The sequence below is a fragment of the Acinonyx jubatus genome, chromosome B2 (assembly GCF_027475565.1).
Source record: "Acinonyx jubatus isolate Ajub_Pintada_27869175 chromosome B2, VMU_Ajub_asm_v1.0, whole genome shotgun sequence".
Taxonomy (NCBI): domain Eukaryota; kingdom Metazoa; phylum Chordata; class Mammalia; order Carnivora; family Felidae; genus Acinonyx; species Acinonyx jubatus.
The window spans coordinates 94792543-94816190 of NC_069385.1; the positions used below are offsets into that span (position 1 = coordinate 94792543).

The window sequence follows — 23648 nt, forward strand, 5'->3', positions numbered from 1 at the left end:
GGATATCAAAGGGTAATTTATTTTGTTCTAAGTAGGCTTTTACTCAGTTCATTTTTTTTTTACCTTAAATCATGAATACTTCAAACAAGATAACTCAAATAAATTAGAATGTTTAAAGAAGGAGAATATTGGTTTTCATTTATATTTGCGAAATTGCATGCTGCCCCTCATATATGAAGATGATTACTTCAAACTGAGATCTGTAAGATATCTGTTTTGCTAATTTTCTTGTGGCAGTGATGAATTTGATGCAATCCATCCCTAAGAAAAATGGCCCTGTCAGAAAGTAGCTTCTACCAACAGGGAGATCAACATTTGCTGTCCTCATAGGGACTGACCCTAAAGCAGTAATTACATATAAATGTAACTACATTTATGTAGTTTATATGTAAATACATATAAATATAACTACATATTAACAAAGGTAGAAAATATGTATAATCAAGAATATGCCTTTTGCTATCAATTGCCTAAACATTTTTGGTTGAATCTGAACATTCACTTTTTGTATCCAAACTATTTTTTTCAATTGTTTATGCTATAACTTTAAGGAAGAACCAATATTCCATCAAACTCTCCCACTAAGATGATAAAATGCAATATGTACATATTCTTTTTTAAATAATTTTTCGATTTTAGAGAGAGCAAGTGGGAGAAGGGGAGGGGGAGAGAGAATCTTAAGCAGGCTCTACACCCAGCAAGGAGCCCAACAACACAGGGCTCAGTCACCATGAGATCATGACTTGAGCTGAAATCAAGAGTCAGATGTTTAACTGACTGAGCCACCCAGGTGCCCTGCAATATGTATACATTCTAATTTAAGACATATTTTGTTCTAATAATGCACCCAGCATAATGTCTGGAATATCACAAGTGCTCATAAAGTATTTCATTCCTCTATTTCTCCATATTTATCATGATAAATTATCTTGAGAGGGTTTAATTCTCATACTAGGTCCATTTCTAAGTGCCACATAACACACTTTTTTTTTCCTGAAGATCATTTAGCATTAAAATAATATTTACCAATTACCAGGTAATATTAAACTTTATTTCGATTTGCACATTTCTACCAGCCATCCTCAAATTATTTGGCGCCAGTCTTTTCACAAACACAATCATTCCCATTTTCTTTCAGAACATTTTCATAAAGCTAGAAAAACAACACCAGCCCTGTTAGAGGAATAAATGGGCATATAAGTGGACACTAATACCTACATCTGGCAACCAACTTTTACCTTCTCCATATAATCCATTTCCATATCTCTTTCAAACCCTGTATTTACATCTTCAGAGAGTTTCATAGTCTTCAAACCAATTACCAGTTGGGTGCTCCTGTTGATTGATATATGGCTTTCTTTTCTCCTCCAGTTTCAGCCAAATGTCCATTCTTGAGGAAGAAATATTGAAATAAACTCAGACTCCAGACTCACATTCTGACAATCTGTGCTATCCCCACAACCACCATCCTACAGTGAGGTCTCCACTGCTTCACACAAAAGTGGTTGACATTGCTTACCTCCCTCCTCCAATCCCCCTTCACCTGATTGCCCTACTGAAAGAAAGCTTTAGAAGCATTTCCACCATATTGTTGCTCCCAGTTTGAAAACTTAAATGATCTTCCATTTCTATCAAATCAAAATTAACTATGTCCATTTAAGGCCCAATACTAACTCATCTTTGAATGCCACTGATATATTCATCGTCAAAACTCAACAGACAGCCTTGTACACAAAGTCATGAGCACATGTATTTGATAATTAAATTTCATTCAGGCACTATTGTCTTGAAAATATTTTCTGACCCTTCCCCCTTGTTCCTGATTTGGGTGAGGTATACCTCCCCTCTCAGTCTACCTCCAGAAAATCCATCAGAAAATGGAACATACTGCATTGTCATTTTTTGCTTATTTGTCTCTATCCTCCATTAGAATGTAAGTTTCTAATGGGCAGAAACAGTTCCTATTCATCTTTATAGCTCTAATTAATATCTACCAAAGTATTGACATGTACTGGCAAAGTATTGGCATGCTAAAAAATGATTATTGAAAGAATGACATTTCCTAAATAAGGTACTATATTTCTAATTCCAAAAACTTACTGATGTATCTCTTCCAGGTAAAATGCTTTCTTTACCTCTTTCTCTTTCTTTCTTTTTCTTACCTCCTAAACTTGGATAAAATTTTACTTCTTTGGAAATAGTCAAATGTTCATCAAAGAAAGGGAGATATGACTTGAGCTCCCAACTTAAAATAACTTCTTTCTAAAGCAATAGTGCCTCTCACTAAGGAGTTTAAAAAGCCACAGAACCAAAAGACACCAATAGGTAGTATATGCAGAATCTTGACAAAAGTCTTCAGCATTCAACTCAGCCCTGGACACATGCACCAAACTCCAAGATGTCATTCTTTGGGGTAGTTTATATCTCCCATACATAGAGCCCAGCTCTTCCCTTTTAGTGATATGATGAAATCCATTCCCTGCTCATCCCTCTTGCCACTGTCTCCTGGCCACTCTCCTCTCTTGCCCAATGTCTAAGGACCCCTAAAACAGAAAACCCACTCCATTGGTACCTATTCTGCACTTCTTCATTTCAGGCATTAGTTCAGAATTGACTCTGCTCTGTAAGTATATACCATATTGTTGCCATAATACAACCCTTTATTGTATGTGAGAAATTTCCCAAGAAGCCTTTCTCAATATGTACCTCTGGTTTGGTTCTAGGTACTTTCCTCCAAAGATAATCCTAGTCACTGCCGACAACATTGGAAACTTCAATAGTCGGAACTGGAGGCCTTCACCAGAAAGCAGTCCTTTACTCATGTTTTTGCTCTACCTTTCACTCCTGAAATCAACTTTGGTATAAGTATGATCCTCAGTTATCAGACCCTATCATATATCTATGAAATTTGAAAATAAACAGGTGTTTAAAATATGTGCATATCTACATTTCTTTCGTCTGATTTCTTATTAGCTCAGTATAATATTTAACAAGTAGTTCAAAAAACAGGAGTAAGAAAGTAAAAATAAATGAAATTTTCAGTCACTATCTCATTTTATAGACTTGTCATGAGCACACTATGAAAGCACACTCGAGTTGTGTGTTTCTACAATGTCAGCTTTATTTCAGTCATAAAGCAAGGTTAACATAATTATGAAGCAGGTTCAGGATTCCAAACTCAATGACATTTCACCACGTGATTTACTTGGCTTCTTACACAGCATACGGAACAGAACACAAGACAAGTACACAACAAACAACATACACAGGGTTAGGAAGATAATGAACTAAACACGAAGTTAGTCTGTGAGCACACAGTTGAGATAGGGCCTCAGTTGGGTCTGAGTGAGCTCTTGGCACTTACTGCTTATTATGTTCAAGCAGTGAAGGATCTCAGTTCTGTTCAGAGATCAACTGGGCAGAGCCTTCGGCGGCAGCTGCTTTTTAGGTGGTCAGACATAGAGGGGTCATGGTTGAAGAGTCTGACAGTTTGCTACAAAAATCCTCCCTTTTTAAAGGGATTTAATCATTCTTGGGCCCCTGCAGACCTCCTGTCTTTCTGCTTGTTGTAAGCTGTAGGGTGTCAGCTGATGCTGGTCTCAATGATACTTCATAGCTTCAGTACCCCTAACTGCCTGCATCATTGCTTGACACAGATCCCTGCTTGACATGAGTGACTCCATCTTGCTCTCTACAAGACCATTATATCAATACATAATTTTGCTATCCCTTTGAGCTTTAGGAGTTCATTTTCAAATTCCCTACTGCGTATCTTTAAATGTGTAGTGACCCACAAACCTGTAAATGGTTGAAAGAACTATGTGAGGGAAAACATTAACTCACAGGTGTAGGACTACTAAATCCCTACAAGATTATATTTGACAAAGCAAGACCTGTAAAAATGTATTTCCACTGACAGTAAGTAAAAATAATGTGGAATCTTATGAGGAAATTTAAAATTTATCTAATAAATTTAGATCTAATACATCTAACATCTAATATTTTTCAGAGTTTTCACTGTCCCTTTTATCTTTATTTTCAAACACATTTATCTTCATTCACAGACTGGACGTGCTGTACTTTAAAATTCAGCTTTATAACACCCTAGTTTTTCAGTATTATTGTTGATCAGTCAGTTTCAGAACATATAAAGCTCTTTAAAACAAATGTAGACCTAATGCCCCAGAACCCACTTGCCCAAAAGGTTTAGTAAACTCCCTCCAGTCATTTTCAGATTTGATTTTTTTTTTAAGTTGTGTTTTTCTCACAAAAAGGCCATTGCTTCTCAAGGTGTGTCTCTATTGAATGTGTACATTCAATATATGTGTATATTTTTGATTAGTGAGAATGGAATCTTGTTTTTCTTCTCTTTGCCACAAAATAACAAAGAATACCAATATGTAGTCTTCAGTTATATATGGGCATGCAGGTGATGTAAGAAGATATGCCAAAGTCAGGACTGCAAAATTGCCTACAAACACTGTAAAATAAAGTCTGGAGCATGATTCCTTGCCTGTTTAGAAACAGCAAGGGCTACCCTATTATCCATGTAAGTGTATTTTTAGCTAGGTTCCATGGTGGAAAATGTGACCCTTTGCTGACTTTGGAGTGGATTCCAGTGAGAAAAGTTCAGATTAGAACAACTAAGTGAAAATTCACACATGCCCTATTGAAGGACAACAAACAAATATTAGTTTCTCTGTAATTCCGGCTACAAGGAGGGCCATATGGACAATATTACCTCTAATACTGCAGACATTAAAATTTGGGTTGATTAGAACACCTTCAGAATTAGTAGCTAAGGTATTTTCCCATTTTCAGTGTTTTTACAGATCAGACTTGACTGCCTGTGCTGATTAGACAGAACAAAGGAAAAGCTATAGGAAAACTAGAAATCTTATGCACTTTTACATGCATTAGTCCTTGAGATCTAAAACATATTACATTTGCCTTTTTAAAAAGGCCATGGTATGGTTTTTAAAAGAACCTGGAATAATATAAAATCCCAGGTGGTCTAGACAAAGATCCAAATTAGAATTGCATACAATACACACAATATGCATACAATGTGTGCTAAGAGAATTCAGAAGTACAGCAATCCCTGGGGAAGGGAGTCCAAGAAGGCTCATGGAGGTGGCATTTAGACAAGTATAGAAGGAAAAAGAGCATTTCAGACATGCAGTTTGTTCAGTGGAATGGAGATGGACCCATATTGTTTGGGAGCAAATAATTGGGTTGGAACAAAGGATTTCTTTATGAAAGTAAGAAACTACAGAATTGAAGAGATGTGTAGGGACCAACATGTGGGGTTCCTTAGAGCAATGGAGTTTGAATAGCAGGGAGATATTTATTCAACAAATAAATGAGCCCCTGCTATGTGAGAGGTACTGCAGTGGGCATTAAACAGATATCTCTGAAAAAGGGGTTTGAGCTTGAGGAAAAGGCAAGTGAGACAAATTTGAACAATGCAGAAAAGACTACAATGAGGATAGGCCAGATTAAGTTGTATTGAATTAGCCGAAGGAAAAAGGGATACACATGTGATAAGAGACCATGAAATGAAGGAGATGCAAATGAATAATGTTATGAAATAAGAAGAAATTGGACTGAATGGTAGATAATATGGGAGGAAGATTAGAAAGTTCAGCAGATAAACTGGCTGAAAGTAGATTATGCTTTAGGATTCGCTATTAAAGGAAATTATGCTTTAGGACTTAAGAATGTGCAATGCAGTTCTGATGCTAACAATCCAAATTAGGCCAGACTGGACAGGTTAAACACATAGCCCCACAGGTTAAGGGCACAGTCCCCCACAAGGCTGCTCCCACTTTAGCCACAAGCTTTAGTGTTCCCAAGCTATCCATACTTGGGACCAAGTGGCTACAAATTTGGAGGTGCCCGGTATCCCTTCTGGTTTGATAATTCACTAGAATGATTCACAGGATTCAGGAAAGTGCTAGTTTTATTATAAAGGATAAAATTTAGGACAAGCTAAATGAAGAAACCTAAAGGAAGATGTGGGAGTTCCCAATCATGAAGGTTCTGTGTCCTCAAGATGTATCAGCCTTTCAGGATATTGATGAGAGTCAGCAGCTCAGGAAGCTGAACTGAGCATCACTGTACATGATTTTTTTTTTTTTTAATTGGAGTTTCATTACATAGGCATGATTGGCTAAATCATTGGCTATAAAATTGAACTTCATCTCTAACCCTCTTTATCTCCCCAGAGATCAGGCTGATATCACAGGATTCAAAGCCCCAAACCTCTATTTACATGACTGCTCTTTACTGCCTGGCCGGCCCCCATCCAGACTCATCTGGTTAGCATAAATTATATAAAGGCACTTCAGGAGCTATCTCATTAGCATAAACAAAGGCATGGATCAAGAGCCCCACCTTAAAGAACAAAGACACTGCTATCTTGAGAAAGCCAAGGATTTAGAGGATAGGATCCCTCTCAAGAACCAGGGACAAAGGCCAGCCACATTCTTTACTACACAACAGAATGAATTGAAAGTAACTCTAGGCTCTTTTAGGTGGGATCTGGCAGTTGAAATTCCAAAACAAACTGAAGAGAAAGAAAAGAGGACTAGAGTTGTGACTTTGGTCACAAAGAATCCCATGGTATAGTTCAGGGTTCACAGCTACTCAGCAAGGTCTACAGTCCTTGTCAAAAGGATATTTATGGGAAAAGCAACCCAAACAAACACAGCATATTTTTCTAAAGAAAACAACCCTAAGCCTGATACTTTAGCTGATAACATTAGTCTGAATAGAAACTAATTCTTGCATCTTCTTTTTTAACCAGATGTCTAAAATATGTATGTTTTACAAGCATATAAAACAAATCCCTAAAGAAATTGTGATCTTAAAAAATATATAAATCTAAAATTGACATAGCAGTGACTTCAACTTTTTTTTTTTAATGTTATTTATTTTGAGAGAGACAGAGTACCAGCAGAGGACGGGCAGAGAGAGGGAGACAGAATCTGAAGAGCTGTTAGCACAGAGCTCGTTGTGGGGCTCAAACTCACAAACCAGGAGATCATGACCTGAGCCGAAGTTGATGTAGCAGTGACTTAAAATACTTCATTTTTATTACACAAATGCAAAAGTCATGAGGTCAGCATTATTAATACCCCTTTATTTTGTGCACTGCATACCAGCATAAACTTAGCTGTAATTACTCTCTTTTGACCTGTCCTCAGTTCAATTCATTGCCACAGATTACTGCAGTTATCAGCTAAGAAGTAGAACAACCAACCCAGTCCCTATACTTGGAACAATACCTACATGCATTTGCCTTTGAGGATGATTGTATCCAAAAGCATTATCTTTCCTCTTATTCAGTGACAGTGGCACAAACAAAAACTATGTGAAAGATTTTTTTTTCCATTTCAACTCTTTATTATTCAGTTTTAGAATGATCAGAAATGGATTCCAGAAAGAATATGCCTTACTTAAAAGATATTCATGAGCAGAAAAGGGATATATTATAAAATACACTATATTTGGATTTTGCTTCTTTATACGTCTATTATAGATTATGGACATAGCAAATAGTATAAAAGAATATTTGTTGTTTTGAATTAGTAAATATGGTACAATGTATTTTTTAACGTAATCAAATCTTATATGCATGCAAAATATTCACTCCTCTGTGGCTTAAGAAATAAGCAATTTCTATAACATTAAAAATATACACTGACTGATAAGGAGTTAAAAAATTTTGAGTGCTTAGTTTGAATCACAGTGATTAGACTTCCATAGGCAGCATTATCTAATGTCTCAGTTTCATTCCTATGAGAAGTAGAAGCCAAGAATTAGATGTGCATGTGATTTGCTGGGAGAAATGCCTACAAAGGATAAAGGGAAGGAGCAAGATCAGGAACAACCTTCAGATTCTGGTGCTGGTCTGACATCTGTGAAAGGAGAGAAGGAAAGAAGAAAGGTTGGGTAGGGGCGTAGTACAGCATCAAAGCAAAAACTGCCTATAAGTAGTGTTACATCAGGTGAGAATTACCTGACTGTTGTACTCAGTTATGGATTTGGGGCAGCCCAGGAGAGCATGGGATTTACATACTGGAATGGATCCTAAAAGTATAGCCACTAGAGGCCATTTGCCAACTACTCTTCTTACAACAGGTTTCCTAGAAGGGATATCTGAGTGGTATACTTCCATGGCCACCACAGTCCACTCCTTGCATGTCTGATAAAGTCTCTCTGCCACAGATTTTCAGAAAGTATCCCTTCATTCCCGTGGATCTCTCTTCCTGAGAGAAAACTTAAAAGTGGGATATTAGGAGGAGAAATTGTAGCCCTGTCTCTGCAGTTAGTGTTTGAGTAATAATAGGTCTTGCTGGTTTACCGGGTGATATAACCAAAAACTCATTCTTGAGGATTCTGAGCTGTAGGCAATCATATCTTTTCTCAGACTAGGAATGCTAAGACTAGGATGTCCATTCACTATTAAAACTGAATAAGAGAATATCACAGGATATCAGAGTGAAGTGAATTACTTGGATTCCAGACATATTCCTCTCTGCCTCCCTCATGGAAATAGTAGCCTAATGTCATTCTGGAAAGCAGATCCATTACTCCTGCAAATTACCTGGTATTTTCTGGACAAAATTTGTCTAAACTGCCTAGGTGGCAGCTGTAGCTTTTAGTTTAATGGATTTCTGCTGTTTTCCTTGGCAAGAGTTTGCCCCTTTGCAGACAAGGATGTCTAATGGAAAGTCCCACAGTGGGTCATTAGGAGTAACAGTAGTCAGTAAGTGGCACCATTCCTTTCCAACCTCTTGGCTCTTGGGCCCAAATATTCCTCCTGTTTAGACCTCTGACTTAGTGTATATTATGTCCTGACGTATGGCAACACCTCTTCACACAGTACTGCCATCAAGCTGGCTCTCCAGTAAAAGGCTGTTCCAATATTCTGTAAGAAGACCTGCCTCTGAATGGTGTGGTACATGATCCAATCAGTGGATCCATTCCTACACGGTTTCTCTGTAGGATGGTGCTGTGAAGGATTCAATGCCTACGTATCAGACTTTTAGTAAACCTCCACGTAATGGTGCTAACTAAATCTTTGTTGGAAGGAAAGTCAAATTCATAAGTGTACCTGCATTCATAATAGGTATCTATCCCTGTGAGAGTGAATTCTGGCCTTTATAGGATGGAGTATCCCCAGTGTAACTAAATTGTTAACAAGTTTTTACTTGGTATCTGTTTCTGGGTGATCGGACCTCCAGATGTGGCAGTAGCTGGATCAGCCTTGGGAATCCATGCTGCAGAGCCAATTGTAGCCTCCATCTCTGCCACTGTAACTACTCTATTCATATGTCCATTATGCCAGTTCTGGGGTGGTTGATGACAAAAGCTGGCTATAGTCACTAGCTAAATCATTTTGCTAGGTAATACAGTACCTCTGCAATGGAAAATGATTTGCTGTGGGCATTGACTTAGGATACAAAAATCTCTAAACCTTTGCCTCCCTACCATATGACTTTCCACATATTTCCACTCCAGACTGCTTTGTCTTCACTACTCTAATCCTTTTATTTTCCAGTCATAGGTCATTGGTCCCCAGGAATCTGTATATATTTTCACCTCAGGTCACTCTTCTTTCCCCATAAAGAAGTAACTATGTACACTTCTTGCAGCTCCACCCACGAGGAAAGATTATCTTCTCCGCTGAATTTCTAAATCACCCCTGAATGTTACTATAATGCAGTCAACATCTATTTTCAGCTTATATCCACATACAAAGTAACCTATCCAAAAGTCAAACTCAGGATTCTTTTTCTCGTTTTTCAGGTGGTCATTTGGAATCCCAACATCTGACCCAAACCCCCACCCTCAGGCCTTTAGGTGTAAGCTGGGGTGGGTGTGTGGGGGAGCACTGCTGCAACTGTGGAGGGTGACATGGTGGTTTGGGATACCTGCTCATGAATCACACTCATGTCCTCTAGTCCTTCTGAGGCTCATTCAAGATATACTATTTCCATCTTCTGATAGAATGCTAATGGACATGCTCAGTTTTATGATTTGGTGGGTCCAAGAAAGCCCAGTAACAATGAGTAGTTCTGAATGCATAGTCACTTGTTACACCATGGACAAGAGTTCTGGCTCTGCCAGGGCTCAGTAACAAAGCAGGAGTGGTTTCTCAAAAGGCATATACTCCTTTGCTGCAGATGGTATTGGCTTGTTCCAGAACCCAAGGGGTCTGTGTTGTAATTTTCCCACTAGGGCTTGTAAGCCTCACACTGCATCATTATCCATTACTGACAAGTCCTACACTATAGGATCCGCTCCAGAGACCGAAGGAATCTTCACAGTCTACACTTGCTCCACTGTTACAGCATCCTTCCTCATTTTTGCCTTCTTCTGTGTGTAAATGTTAATCTCCTCCCTTATTTATTGTCCATCTGTTCTGCCCCTAGAAATGCCACTAACCATCCCCATACCCCTTGCAAGTCAAGGTCCCATGGCTGTCAGTCATCCTTGCCAGTCATTCTAGTAACTGTGATACCCTAGTTTCAGGCAGTTAAGAACTTCCAAATGGGCTCTATTCTCTCAAGCCCCATTATTCCCTTTGCTCTTTTTGAACCCCATTCTGTGAATACTTCTTCTATCATCATCTCTGGCCTGCAGAGGAGAGCCACCATTGAAGTTCTTAGTGATGCTGATGCTCCCATCATTGGCACATATTTTTTATTTTCTTTTTGGTAAAGACTTAATTTTTTCAGAGCAGTTTTAGGTTCGCAACAAAATTGAGAGGAAGGCACAGAAATTTCCCATATAGTCCCTGCCCCTACACATGTATACCCTCCCCCATTATCAACATCACTCACCAGACAGGTATATTTGTTACCAAGGATGAACCTATACTGACATGTCATAATCACCCACCATGGAGGCATTCTTGACACCTTAATGAATGATGTGTCCTTTAGGATCTTTCATGCAACAAAATCCTCTGGTTGGTCTTTTGGTCTTACATAATATATTCATTCATTCCAGCATGCTCTCTTCTCTGAGTATTCATTTTATTCATTATCTTATCTTATCTTATCTTATCTTATCCCCTGGGATCCTTGGTATAGTGCTAAATCCTATGTTCCAAGAAAGACATGCAAGTCACTGAATTCTTGCGTATTTAGACTTACATTCCAACCTACTTGATCAATCTGCCTCAAAATCCAATCCATTCCCTTGGATTCAGCTGGTACATGCTGACCAATCTTATAGCTTCTTTGGACATAAAATCTTTCATCCATTACCAGGCTTAGCTCATCTCCATTCCTATTATACTGAGAAGTAACCCAAGTTATTGGCCTAGAAGCCAGGAGAGGATGTGGGCTTCACTTCAAGGGGCATCTGTTGCTTTGCGGGAGACCTTCATGGTGTCTTTACTGATGCAGACGTGCTATCCCTTAATAGAAAGGGATGGTTTCAGGGCACCTGGCTGGCTCAGTCAGTAAAGCATGCTACTCCTAATCTCAAGATCATGAGTTCAAGCCCCAAGTTAGGAGTAGAGATTACTAAGAAAAGAAGAGAAAAGAAAAGAAAAGCAAAGTTTCTCTTGAAGAGATATCTAAGTCTCACAGCCCCATGGCTACCACATTTATTTTAATCTTTGAGGTAACTATTATTATTTCTAATTTGCAATGATGAAATTTAGCTCAGAGCCATTGACTAACTTTACAGAACCACACATCCTATAAATAGCAGAGCTGGAACGATAATTCAAAACTGTCTGGTTCCAGAGCCATGTTGCCTCTCCAATAACAGACTATAATGACTAACACTCTGGTTCATTATAAGAACCTTGGAAAGAATAGATACTGTCTTAAATGAATAACATATATGAGATCTCAAAAGAATCAATAATATTACTAATAAAATAAGCCTTTGAGTCTATTTGTATAGTCACTAGTAGAAAAAATGAGAAATTAAAAAAATAATTACCAAAGTAGGTAAGAAAGAATGAAGCAAACTTCTCAAAGTATAAATTTTTAAACAGTTTTGGCTTTTGATACATATAACTATATTGTGTAATTTTTAAATTAAGCAGTTTCTTAAAATTGAAAATAAATCCCCAAATCAAAAAATAATACTACTTTGGGGTGGGGGGGGGCTAGAAAGAGCCAACAGCAATGGAATGAATGTAGCAAGAATTTTTATAAGTGACCCATAATCATTATATGTTTGATATTTACAACAAACTTTGCACAGTAATCATATTAAAGAGACTGGAGGTCTTAATACAAAATGACTGACTTTGATTAAAACTACGATATTTTTTGAATCGCAAATTGAAAAAATTTAGCTCACTTACTCTTCAGCACTATAAAAGAAAAATAACTGAATTCCTTAAGGACAGAGAAAATGTTTGTTCAGTGTGCTGCTGAAAATGACATAGCATAAAACAAAACAGGCAAAAGCCTCTGCCTTTATGGAGCTTATATTCTAGAGAAGCCAACAATAAATACACATAAACAATTAAGGTAAGGTATTAAAGAAAAAGCTGTATGTGTAAAAAGAATGGGAATCAGTTATATAAAGGTCAGCAGATGACCAATGAAGGAGCTACAACTTCCTGAGGGGTGAGGTATACCTCAAAGGTTTATCCACATTAAGGCCAGTAATTGTCTAGCAGAAAAATGTCACATGAAAATTAAAGTATTTTAAAAATTCCTTTAAAAACCATTCTCTTCCCTGAAAACTGCCCATATTATACATGTGGCCTAACGAATATTCCATGTATAATGGTAGACTGAATTCTAGAACTTCTAGGTATCAAGCAGACCACCACATGACAAAACGATTTCTCAAAGGCACAGCCCCTGATAGGATGGGTCTCAAAATAGTGATTCACCAATGGAGGTGTCAACATTTGTTAATGGATTGATTTGGGAGCATCTATAGGAAATATTTGCCTTCAAACATGTTGTAATTGCTAACAGAATGTCATCATTATTATTGTGACTTTCTACTCAGGTTCAATTTTCTTCCTTATTCTATTCTATTCTATTTTGTTTTTGCTTTTGCTTTTGTGTCTTGTTTTGTTTGTTTTTACTTTTCAGGGTTTTTTTGACTTTTTTTTTTAGTTTAAATTCAAGTTAGTTAACATATCGTGTAGTATTGGTTTCATGAGCAGAATTCAGTGATTCATCACTTACATACAATACCCAGTGCTCATCCCTACAGGTGCCCTCCTAATGCTCATCACACACTTAGCCCATCCCCCACTCCCTTCAGCAACCCTCCAGCAACCCACCAGCAATGCTCAATTTGTTCTCTGTATTTAAAAATCTCATGGTTTGCCTCCCTCTGTGTTTTTATCTTATTTTTCCTTCCCTTTCCTTATGTTCATCTGTTTTCTTTCTTAAAGTCCACATGAGTGAAATCATATGATATTTGTCTTTCTCTGACCTACTTCGCTGTCATAATATACTCTAGTTCCATCCACATTGTTGCAAATGGCAAGATTTCATTCTTTTTGATTGCTAGGTAATATTCCTTTGTATTCATATACCACCTCTTTATCCATTCATCAGTCGATGGGCATCTGGGCTCCTTCCATAATTTGACTGTGGTTGATAGTGCTGCTATAAACATTGGGTGCATTTGTCCTTCAAATCAACATTTTGGTATCCTCTGGGTAAATACCTAGTTGTGCAATTGCTGGGTCATAGGGCAGTTCTATCTTTAACTTTTGAGGAACCTCCATACTGTTTCCAAAGTGGCTGTACCAGTTTGCATTCCCACCAACTGTGCAAAAGGGTTTCCCCTTCCCTGTATCCCCACCAACATCTGTTGTTTCCTGAGTTGTTAATTTTAGCCATTCTGACCGGTGTGAGATGGTAACTCATTGTGGTTTTGATTTGCATTTCCCTGATGATGAGTGATGTTGAGCATCTTTTCGTGTGTGTCTTAGCCATCTGGATGCCTTCTTTGGAAAGGTGTCTATTCATGTCTCCTGCCCATTTCTTCACTGGATTATTTATTTTTGGGGTGTTGAGTTTGATAAATTCTTTATAGATTTTGGAAATTCCTTCCAAATTTTAAAAACTCATCTGTATCCATGTGGAGAACAACTTGAAATGAAACTTTATGAAAACCATGGAAAGAATAAGAAAATAAATGGCAAATTGATTTGAAATAGTGTTAAATTTTTTTGGAAAAGATGGAAATTTGGGGAAAAAGTTAAGATTTATTGCTTATCTTTTTGTCTTCAATTTCATATGATATTCTTGAAAATCCCAAGGTTAAGCAAAAACAGTGACATTTTCTTAATTATTTCTAGGAAATATGTGGAAGTTAATGATTACCTACTGTCTAGACACAGACAAACACTTCTCCAAACAAATTCAATTTTATTTGTGCTTTTGTAAGTTATTAGCATTCATTTGGGTACAGTTTTTTGTTAAATTACTTTACTTAATGAGGTGTGCTATGAACATGATATTGCTGACACAAGATACTCAAAAATAGATAAAAAAAAATCAGAGTTTACTTCAGTTAATAAGCTTTCAGAACAAAATAAATTAACATTCTTCTTAATTTGTATTTTTAATATTTAATTCTAATCACACACTCTGGCTGCCTAACATATCAAAATAAATGTGGTTTGTAAGATACCGAAATGTTATCAAGCATTGCTGCAACAAAATATTCAGAAGTAATTACTTTAATAATAGGTAGTGTTTTAGAAAGAAAATCATCAAAATAAGTTGATGGTTGAGGCAATGAAATAGATAATCTGGATGAAAGCATAGCTATCCTTCAAAATCAATATCCAGAATATATGCAGACAGCCGCACTGATCACTGAGAAGGCTGAAATGAATCAATTTTTCATACATCAGTCTTTAAATTCCTGTAGAGTGACTACAGTTTAAAATGTGGTCTTAAACTAGTTTTACTGTTTCCAAATTTAAAACAAAACCCAACAATTACATATGTCTAAATAGATAAGTTTATTTTAAATGTATTTTTCAATCCCAGTAGTCCAATTATTTCTGGTGAAAATACTTAATTGCTTCACATCTGCATCCAAATTCTCATCTCTCTTGTTTTGACATGGGCTTCAACTAGCACTAAGTATCAGCTGTGATATTTCCTATTTACTGTATACATAAAAAAATACATAAGAAAAACAGGGGTGCCTGGTTGAGTTGGTTGGTTGAGAGTCCAATTCTTGATTTCAGCCCAGGTCATGATCCCAGTCATGGGATCAAGCCTCATGTCAGGATCTGCACTGAGCATGGATCCGGCTTAAGATTCTCTTTCTATCCCGGTGCCCCTCTTCCCTGCTTGTGCTCTAAAATGAATGAATGAAGGAAGGAATGAATGAATGAATGAATGAATGAAATAAACACTCATTAAAATAACTTGTCCCTAAGAATTACAATGGTCATCATAACATTGATGGTTTTAGTAGGTTCAGATCTAGCCTAATAAAGAGATTTTTCCTAAATGTTTTAAAGTTTTCTCCACCTACGTTGGGAAGTCAGAGAGGAAAGCTCAATTGGAGAATGCAAGTAGCTGGTCTGCTCTATGCCTGGTATTAAAACTAAGCTAGCTAGGGCACCTGGGTGGCTCACTCGGTTAAGTGTCTGACTTCAGCTCCAGTCATGATCCCACAGCTTGTGAGTTCAAGCCCTGCATCAGGCTCTGTGCTGACAGCTCAGAGCCGGGAGGGAGCCTGCTTTGGATTCTGTGACTCCCTCTCTCTCTGCCCCTTCCCCACTCACACTCTGTCTCTCTCTCTCTCTCTCTCTCTCAAATACAAACATTAAAAAAAAAATAAGCTAGCTAACCAGACTTTTTAAGACATAAGACAATTGACTCTTTAGACTTCAGTCTTTTCATTAATATGCTTTTCACGAGGTGTGTTAGGATCAAGCAAAATGAAATAACAGGTGACATTGTACATGTTTGATGTATGTAAGCCTATCACTCATATTTGGCCTTAGCAAATGCCAAGGGTCCATTCTAGTGCATCAGTCAAATTAACTAAGTCACTTAATCAACTACAAATATTACAAAAATAGCTTAGGCTATGAATGGTTTAGAATCTAATAATATTTCATACATATTCTGCCATCTCATAACTAAAATGTAAACATTCTTACTATAGGATCATCATATTCCATTCTTCTAGCTAATTGCTCCCCAAAAATCCTTCCCTCAACCCCACACACATGGCCATTGAGTTCAAGATGAAATATTTCAATAGTTTTAAAATATAATGTGTCCTAATATTCCAGAAAGGCATTCAAATGGGGAAGCTTTAGTGTATTTCAAAACAAACAGTATGCTTGGTCAGATTTTTAAGTCATCAGTTTTTTGTACCTAAATCTCTCATGCTCATCCTATCCATTGATGCCCAATGTTTCTTCTGCTAGTACAGTGGACACAGGAACATAAACATTTTTCTATAGCCACTTTCTTTCAGGAAGAAAATGCCATTTTTTAAAAATGTTTGTGAGAGAGAGAGAGAGAGAGCACGCACACAAACAGAGGAGGGAGAAAGAGAATCTGAAGCAGGCTCTAGGCTCCAAGCTGTCAGAGCAGAACCCAACGTGGGGCTCGAATTCACCAACTGTGAGATCATGACCTGAGCCAAAGTCAGATGCTCAAAAGACTGAGCCACCCAGGCACCCCAGGAAGAAAATGCCATTTTGAGACAGACTATAATCTATTCAACTCAGGATTCTATCTCCTTCTCTCACTCACTCTCTCTCTTTCTCTCTCTCTCTCTTTTAGGATTCTGTCTCTTAACAGAAGTAAAAAGTGACATTTAGAGGAAAAAAATGACTACTATCCTTCATAATAAACCTGGAACAACCCTATATGTACTTTTCATAGATTTTTATGGATTGGTCAACGTTAAGTCTGTCCAACTGACATTATAAATACTGATAAAGATGGAACAGCAAAGCTAGACAGATTTGGACCATTCCTCTGATTTCATTCTTTGGTAGGTAGGTATTGTGTGTAGGATATTATCAATCAATAACATCTAGGGATTCAGTGATTCCCCCCCCCAAAAGGAAGATATCTCACTTTAGAAACGGGAATGGACGGACCATAGTCTGTCAACAACACTATTGCTTGTTTCTTCATTTGTTTTTAGTTCTGAATTTTCATGTTTTTAAATTCTGAATGATATTCACCTATAATATTCCAAATAATATAAGCAAAGGAGAAGGCTCAGAAGAGTCTTGGTTAGGTGAACTTTACCAAATAATAATATATACTGAATTATTACTATGAGCTATGAACTGTTATCTGCAGTAACTCATTTAATATTGAAATAAAGCATATGAAATATTTTATTATTGTGGTTGTCACTCCCATTTTGAAGATGAGAAAACTGAGGTTCTCCCAGGCTAAAGTTCACAAAGCTACAATGTCACAGAACTAATATCCAAACCAAGGTCATGCTGTCTCTGAAGCTCTTAACACAGAAACAAAATCCTGAGTTCATGATTTTAAAACAAAAACTTCATTGTACACTTTTGAGACAATAAAGGAATCTGATATTCACAATGATACCTCTATGTCGAATGAAAATGTTGGGAGACTAAGTGGTCCCCATCTCACCATTCCTTGTGTCTGTATGTAACCTAGAATGTCTTTATTGGTCAAGATAATTTAAGTCCTACCCTGAGAGACTGGACAGGAAGGCACTGAGAAGATGAAACTATTATCATTCCACAGATTAAAGCATTATATTTAATCAGAGGAAATAAAGATAAAAGTCCTTCATCTTGTAGTGAATTGAGACTGTCACACTAGGAGATCTTTAGAAGCATTATTAACCCTAGCAAGGACATTGAGGAAAAAGCAGATTGTAGATCTATTCTGATAATCATCATGGCAGGCAAATGAATAGCTGAGTCAGCCCAATTACTTATGTTATCACTAGAATCAATAATCATTACTGTCTGTCTGCTTCCCATTCACCATCCCACTACCATGGGAGATTACAGGAAAGAGGTCACAACATGTTTAGTAAATAAACACAGCAAAGTGACTTTAAATCCTGACTTTATTCTTTTTAAAATTTTTTTAATGTTTACTTATTTTTGAAAGAGAGAGAGACACACACACACAGCGTGAGTGGGGGAGGGGAAGCGAGACAGAGAGGGAGACACAGAATCCGAAGCAGGCTCCAGGCTCTGAGCTGTCAGCACAGAGCCCAACATGGGTCTCAAATCCACAAACCATGAGATCATGACCTGAGCCAAAGTCGGACGCTCAACAGACTGAGCCAACCAGATGCCCCCTTTAATTTTATCCTTAATATGTGATTATAGGCAAGCTACGACCTGGGAGCTTCAGTCTCTCATGTCTAAAATGGAACTATTGAAGAAGTGAATGAAATAATGCATCTTAAGGTGTCAAGCACTGTTTCTGGGTTAAAATACTTCTGATTTGAATCAAAACTAATTGGAGTATAAATTTCCTTTATTACTTTTGGTCAAGTTGATGAATTAGCTACCCTTAATCTAGTATACAAAAAGATGACCCAAAACATCATGTGGTAAATTGTTTGAGTAGAAAAAAACCCAAATACTGCTGTCTGCTTATTTGTTTGCAAGTTCAAGGGAAGAGTTTATACCATGGGTCTGTGGAATGCCAAACACCTTCTGGTGGCAATAGTTTTCCTCTAGTTCTTTGTGACATGAATTTGCATTATCCAGTAGAATGAATACTGACAAAGTCTAAGAACATCTTTATGTAGAGTTAAAAACATTAAAAAATAAACACACTGAGGGTTTCTTATAACTAAAGAAAGTAAGAGTATAGTGACTTTACAAAGATAATAGTAAGGAGGGGGTATAAGAAAAACAGGAAGAAATGTAGAAGAGTGAGAAATGCGTCAGCCTGACAGATAGGAGAACCTGACTCCTCATCTCAGTGCTGTAATGATTGGTATGTGATTTTGCACAACTAATGTAATGTCCCTGGAACACAGCTGCCATATCTAAACAATGAGTGAAACAAACTCTCTAGGTTGAGTCCCAAAGACTTAAAGCATCCTAAGAGTCTGTTAAGTGTTGATAAAGAGCTACTGTAAAATTAAATAATACCAACCATGGACATTCACTCACTTAAGCATCCAGAAAACATTAATTGAGCAACTACTGTCAGACATTATTTTAGGAAGGGAGGTTACAGCAGGAAATACAGGGAATACCTTGGAGGTATTGTGGTTTTGTCCCAGACTCCCATAGTAAAGAAAAGCAAGTATCACAATAAAGTCAAATAAATATTTTGGTTTCCCAGAGCACGTAAAACTTATGTTTACACTATGCCGTAGTCTATTAAGTGTGAAATAGCATCATTTCTAAAAAACATGAACTTACCTTAGTTGAAAAATACTTTATTGCTAAAAAATACTAACCATCATCTGAGCTTTCAGTGAGTGATCACTGATCACACAGAACCATAACAAATGGAATAATAGTGGAAAAAGTTTGAAATATAGCAAGAATTACCAAAATGTGACACAGAGACACCAAGTGAGTTAATGGAAAAAAGGTACCAAGGGCCTTGCTCAGTACAGGGTTGCCACAATCCCTCAATTTATAACAAATGCATTATCCTTGAAGGGCAATAAAGTGAAACACAGTAAAACAAGGTATGCCTATAAGCCAGATAAAGTTCCTGTCCTCATGACCCTTATATTCTAGAGGAGGAAATCATAAAAAGAAACAATGAACAAATAGGCAAAAACCTACATTTTAGATTGCTTTAGACTGCTTTACCTATGGGAAGGAGATAACGTGGCAGTGGTAACTGTAATATTTAGGTCCATAAAAATGGAAAGGATAGGAAATCTGGAGCACTGGAGGGTGATGGGAGCATGTGACTTTTCCATTTGGAGGTGTTCTGTTATGCTGTACACAGGTGTTCCTGCTCCACAATACACAGTGATGTTGAGGGCTTTCCTCACTCCAGGGGCTCATCACAAGTAAGCTGAGAAATACTAATGCATTTTTAAGAAAGGTGTGGCTCATGACTAGTATCAGAATCATCTCTCAACCTCATGCTCAACCCCCCTCACATCTCTGCCTCTCAGCCATTCCTTCTTTATTCATTTATCCACTCATCTATAAAAATTATTCAATCAAATGACAGCCACTCAACCCCAATATGTATCAGATAATGTGCTGCATTCTACATTATTTTGCAGTGTCCTAAAAATGTTCATGAGACAGTGGTTAGGAACAGAAAGTACAGAGATAAGTGACTACTGGGAGGTAAGAGCCAAAATTGATCTCTAAGAGATTACGCAGGGAGTATAGGAAAAATCCTCTTTTCCTTCTCTATAATTGGAATTCTCCTTGGAGCTTGGCTGGGGTGATGCCAATAGGGACATGAATCATTTTTCCTGATTTTAATAGCTAAACATGAGGGGCACCTGGGTGGCTCAGTCGGTTAAGCGCCCAACTTCAGCTCAGGTCATGAAATCGTGGTTCATGAGTTTGAGCCCCGTGTCGAGCTCTGTGCTGACAGCTCAGAGCCTGGAGCATGCTTCAGATTTTGTGTTTCCATCTCTCTCTGCTGCTCCCCTATTCACTGTCTCTCTCTTTGTCAAAAATTAATTTTTTTTTTTAATTTTAACAGCTAAACATGATTTAGAAAAAAAGGATATGACCCCATTTGACCAACACTTACCTCTAAGACAATTTTCAAAGACAGGATGTTTTTCCAGGATGTTTTACCAAAACGAAAGGAAAAAAAAGCATATTTCATGGGCATGATACTGTCTCATCTAAAGTACTGGAAAAGGCACTGACTACAGGGCAGTCAGGCACACTTGAGTCTGAATGCTATGCTAATTTACTACCGGCTGATGACTTGGGGCAAGGTAAACCCCAAACTAAAACTTTCTCAGTCTCAGTTCCGTTTCTATAAATTAATAGGATTTTTAAAATGTATATAAAGTGCTTCACACATTCCCATTATAAAATAAGTGCTCAATAAATAATAGATACTATCGTTATATGATAATGATATGTTATATAATAACATGCTATGATAATTGTTCCTAAATGAAGAATGGTACAAAAATGTTTTAAAAATATCATAATCATATAAGGACATTATCTATTATTCATTGAGTAACTCTTTTGTGCCAGGCACTCTGATAGGAATTCAGAGGCATTATTTTATTTATCCTCCCATGACAATAGTGGAAGTAGATAAGATAATGCCCATTATACATTGAGGTTTACAGAATTTAAATAACTTAGACTACATTGATAGCAATATTGAGCTGGTTAGAAATTATGCTAAACAGGCCCTATTCCCTCCCAAAAAGCCATCACTTAGACTATATGCTCTTTTTTCAACTCTAGTCTTATAACAAGACCTGTGGTCAGTGCTAAAAAATAAGACATAATATACAATTTTGAGGGTCTAGGCCAAAGTGTCCTCATTAGCTTAATAAGGAGAGCAACTGAGAGATTTTGTATAGATAGTAAGCATACGCCCAGTGTTTCTCTCTAGCAAATTATGAAAAATAAAATATATGGAAAATCATCAAGATTTTATTTAGCTTTTTTCTAATCCTTTACTTTGAATATGACCCTGATGTTATGTATGCTCATGTATCTAATTTATATACACATACCTATATGCACACGTTTATGATCTGATTCTATTAGTTTTCTCCTATATAGTTGATGTAGTAAATTGTTCCTAAATGAAGAATGGTACAAAAAATACTTTAAAAAACAGAATCTATTGAGTGTATATAGGATTCACTGGTTGAATAAATTCCACAGTGTATGTAGACTACTCACGCACTGAATTGCTATTTCTAACAAAGGTTTAAGATACTAGGATTCACAACAAATTAAAAGGAAACTAACAAGAGAGAACAATTTAAGGTTTCATTCTAGATATTCCGCAGGCATGATTACTCATCCCATCTCTTTCCTCTCAAATCCTTGGTCTTATCTCTGTGAGGGTCTTTACTTTAGTCCCTTTCTTGACAAATGATTCCATGTGTGTTTCCTTCCACAAAACTATGATTTTTTCAAAAGGTGAGTGGAGGCTTCTGTTCTCTAGATTTTACAGACAGTTTACAACACAGTGCCACTGAACATTAAGCTGTCAAGATAGGTTGACAGATGGAAGGGTGGATGGAAGAATGAGTGATTACGAGAGAGAAGTTCAAGATAAAATAACACATGCTGTGCCCCTACTGCTTGATTTTTTCTATAGGATTTACATGTTGTTGATTGTTCTAATTTGCACTTATTTTCTGTTTAAAGAAAAGTATCATAGGCAACCCGTTTATACATGATTTAAAACATGTTGTTCCTAAGGAGATGCAAAATGCCATTACCATGTAGATACTGAAAACAGAATTAGTCACTTTCTCCTATTCTCTCCATCGAAGAGAAAACATAAGGAGTCTTCTTCAGGGTTAGGGCCTTATTGCCAAGTGTTCCCAGCGTGACCTTAGAATGTTAATAGGTATTATCAAGGGAAAAGAATGGATGCTGATATTATGGTGGTTTCAAATTATGTCCACAAACTCTTTGATATTCTTTTCTTCAAAAGGTGGAAACAAAGTCCCTTCCCCTTGAGCATGAGTTGTGATTAGTGACTTGTTTTAAACAATACATAACTTAAGAAACAATGTCATAAAAAGCAGTAGGAAGGAAAAAGGAGGGAGGCACATTGTGTTTCCTCTCTCTCGGATCATTTGCCCTAGGAGAAGCTAGCTGCCATGTTATGAGGACAATTTAGTAGCCCTCTGGAGAGGTCTACAATTGTGAGGAACTGACCATGACCAGCAAGTAGGTGAGCCAACTTAAAAACAGATCCTACAGGACTAGTTAAGCCTTCAGGCGACTGCACCCTCAGCCAACATGCTGGCTGCAAACTCGCCAGAGACTCTAAACCAAAAACAATACAGCTGAGCTACCCTCAAATTTCTGACCCCGAAAAATTGTGAGATAATACAGTTTTGTCGATTTCAGCTGCTAAATTACTGGGATAGTTTGTTACAAGGCAATCTAAAACTAATAACGTTGTTAAATATATTTCTTAAAAACTTTTTAAAGCTATGCTAGATATATATTTTCCCCTTAGAATTTTAATGTTATTTGTGGAATACTTGGTAATAATATTATGCAATATAATGGAAAAATATAGTAGCTGTTGCTTTTTTCAAAATTTTGTTTTCAAAATCTTTCCATTGGAATGCCCTGGAAGACTGGTGTTGCTTAAAGCATTCTGAGAAAGCATATTTAAAGCAAATTTTCTCTGTTCTCACTGTTAGAACTGATTGCTTTGGGGTTCACAAGCTTTTAAGAGTTATATGTATGTCCCCTGCCTAAAAGGGCCAAAGTTAACTTAACAAATAATTCATTAATCCTTTTCTACTTCCACTGATCAAGTTTCTAAACCTAGCTAAAACCAGTGACTAGCTGGTTTTACAGAATATTGAAAGAGCATACAACTTTTACAAATGGTAATTATGAAGCCTATAGCAAACATAATGTAAAGTTTTTAAGGACTTAAAATTTATTACAGTTGTGACATGAAAATTATATGCACATACTTAACTGTACAAGTAATACATGACATTACTCTTATTTTAACATACAG

The 23648-nt window shown here is 37.0% G+C and overlaps 1 protein-coding gene and 1 long non-coding RNA gene across 10 annotated transcripts in view; one reads left to right on the forward strand and one right to left on the reverse strand.

Annotated features, from left to right (window-relative positions):
- KHDRBS2 (KH RNA binding domain containing, signal transduction associated 2) overlaps positions 1–3277 on the forward strand; it is a 624340-nt gene extending 621063 nt beyond the window's left edge. For 2 of the 8 annotated variants that reach the window (XR_008298549.1, XR_008298543.1), the window contains one exon: positions 2724–3247. The gene's annotated coding sequence lies outside the window, so the exon portion shown is untranslated. Of the gene's footprint in view, positions 1–2723 lie in introns of all 8 variants that reach the window. The other 6 variants (XR_008298548.1, XR_008298546.1, XR_008298547.1 and 3 more) reach the window with 6 other exon arrangements.
- The window catches only part of LOC128315609 (uncharacterized), a 131722-nt gene that overhangs the window by 75656 nt on the left and 32418 nt on the right, over positions 1–23648 (reverse strand). The gene's annotated exons all lie outside the window — the stretch shown is intronic.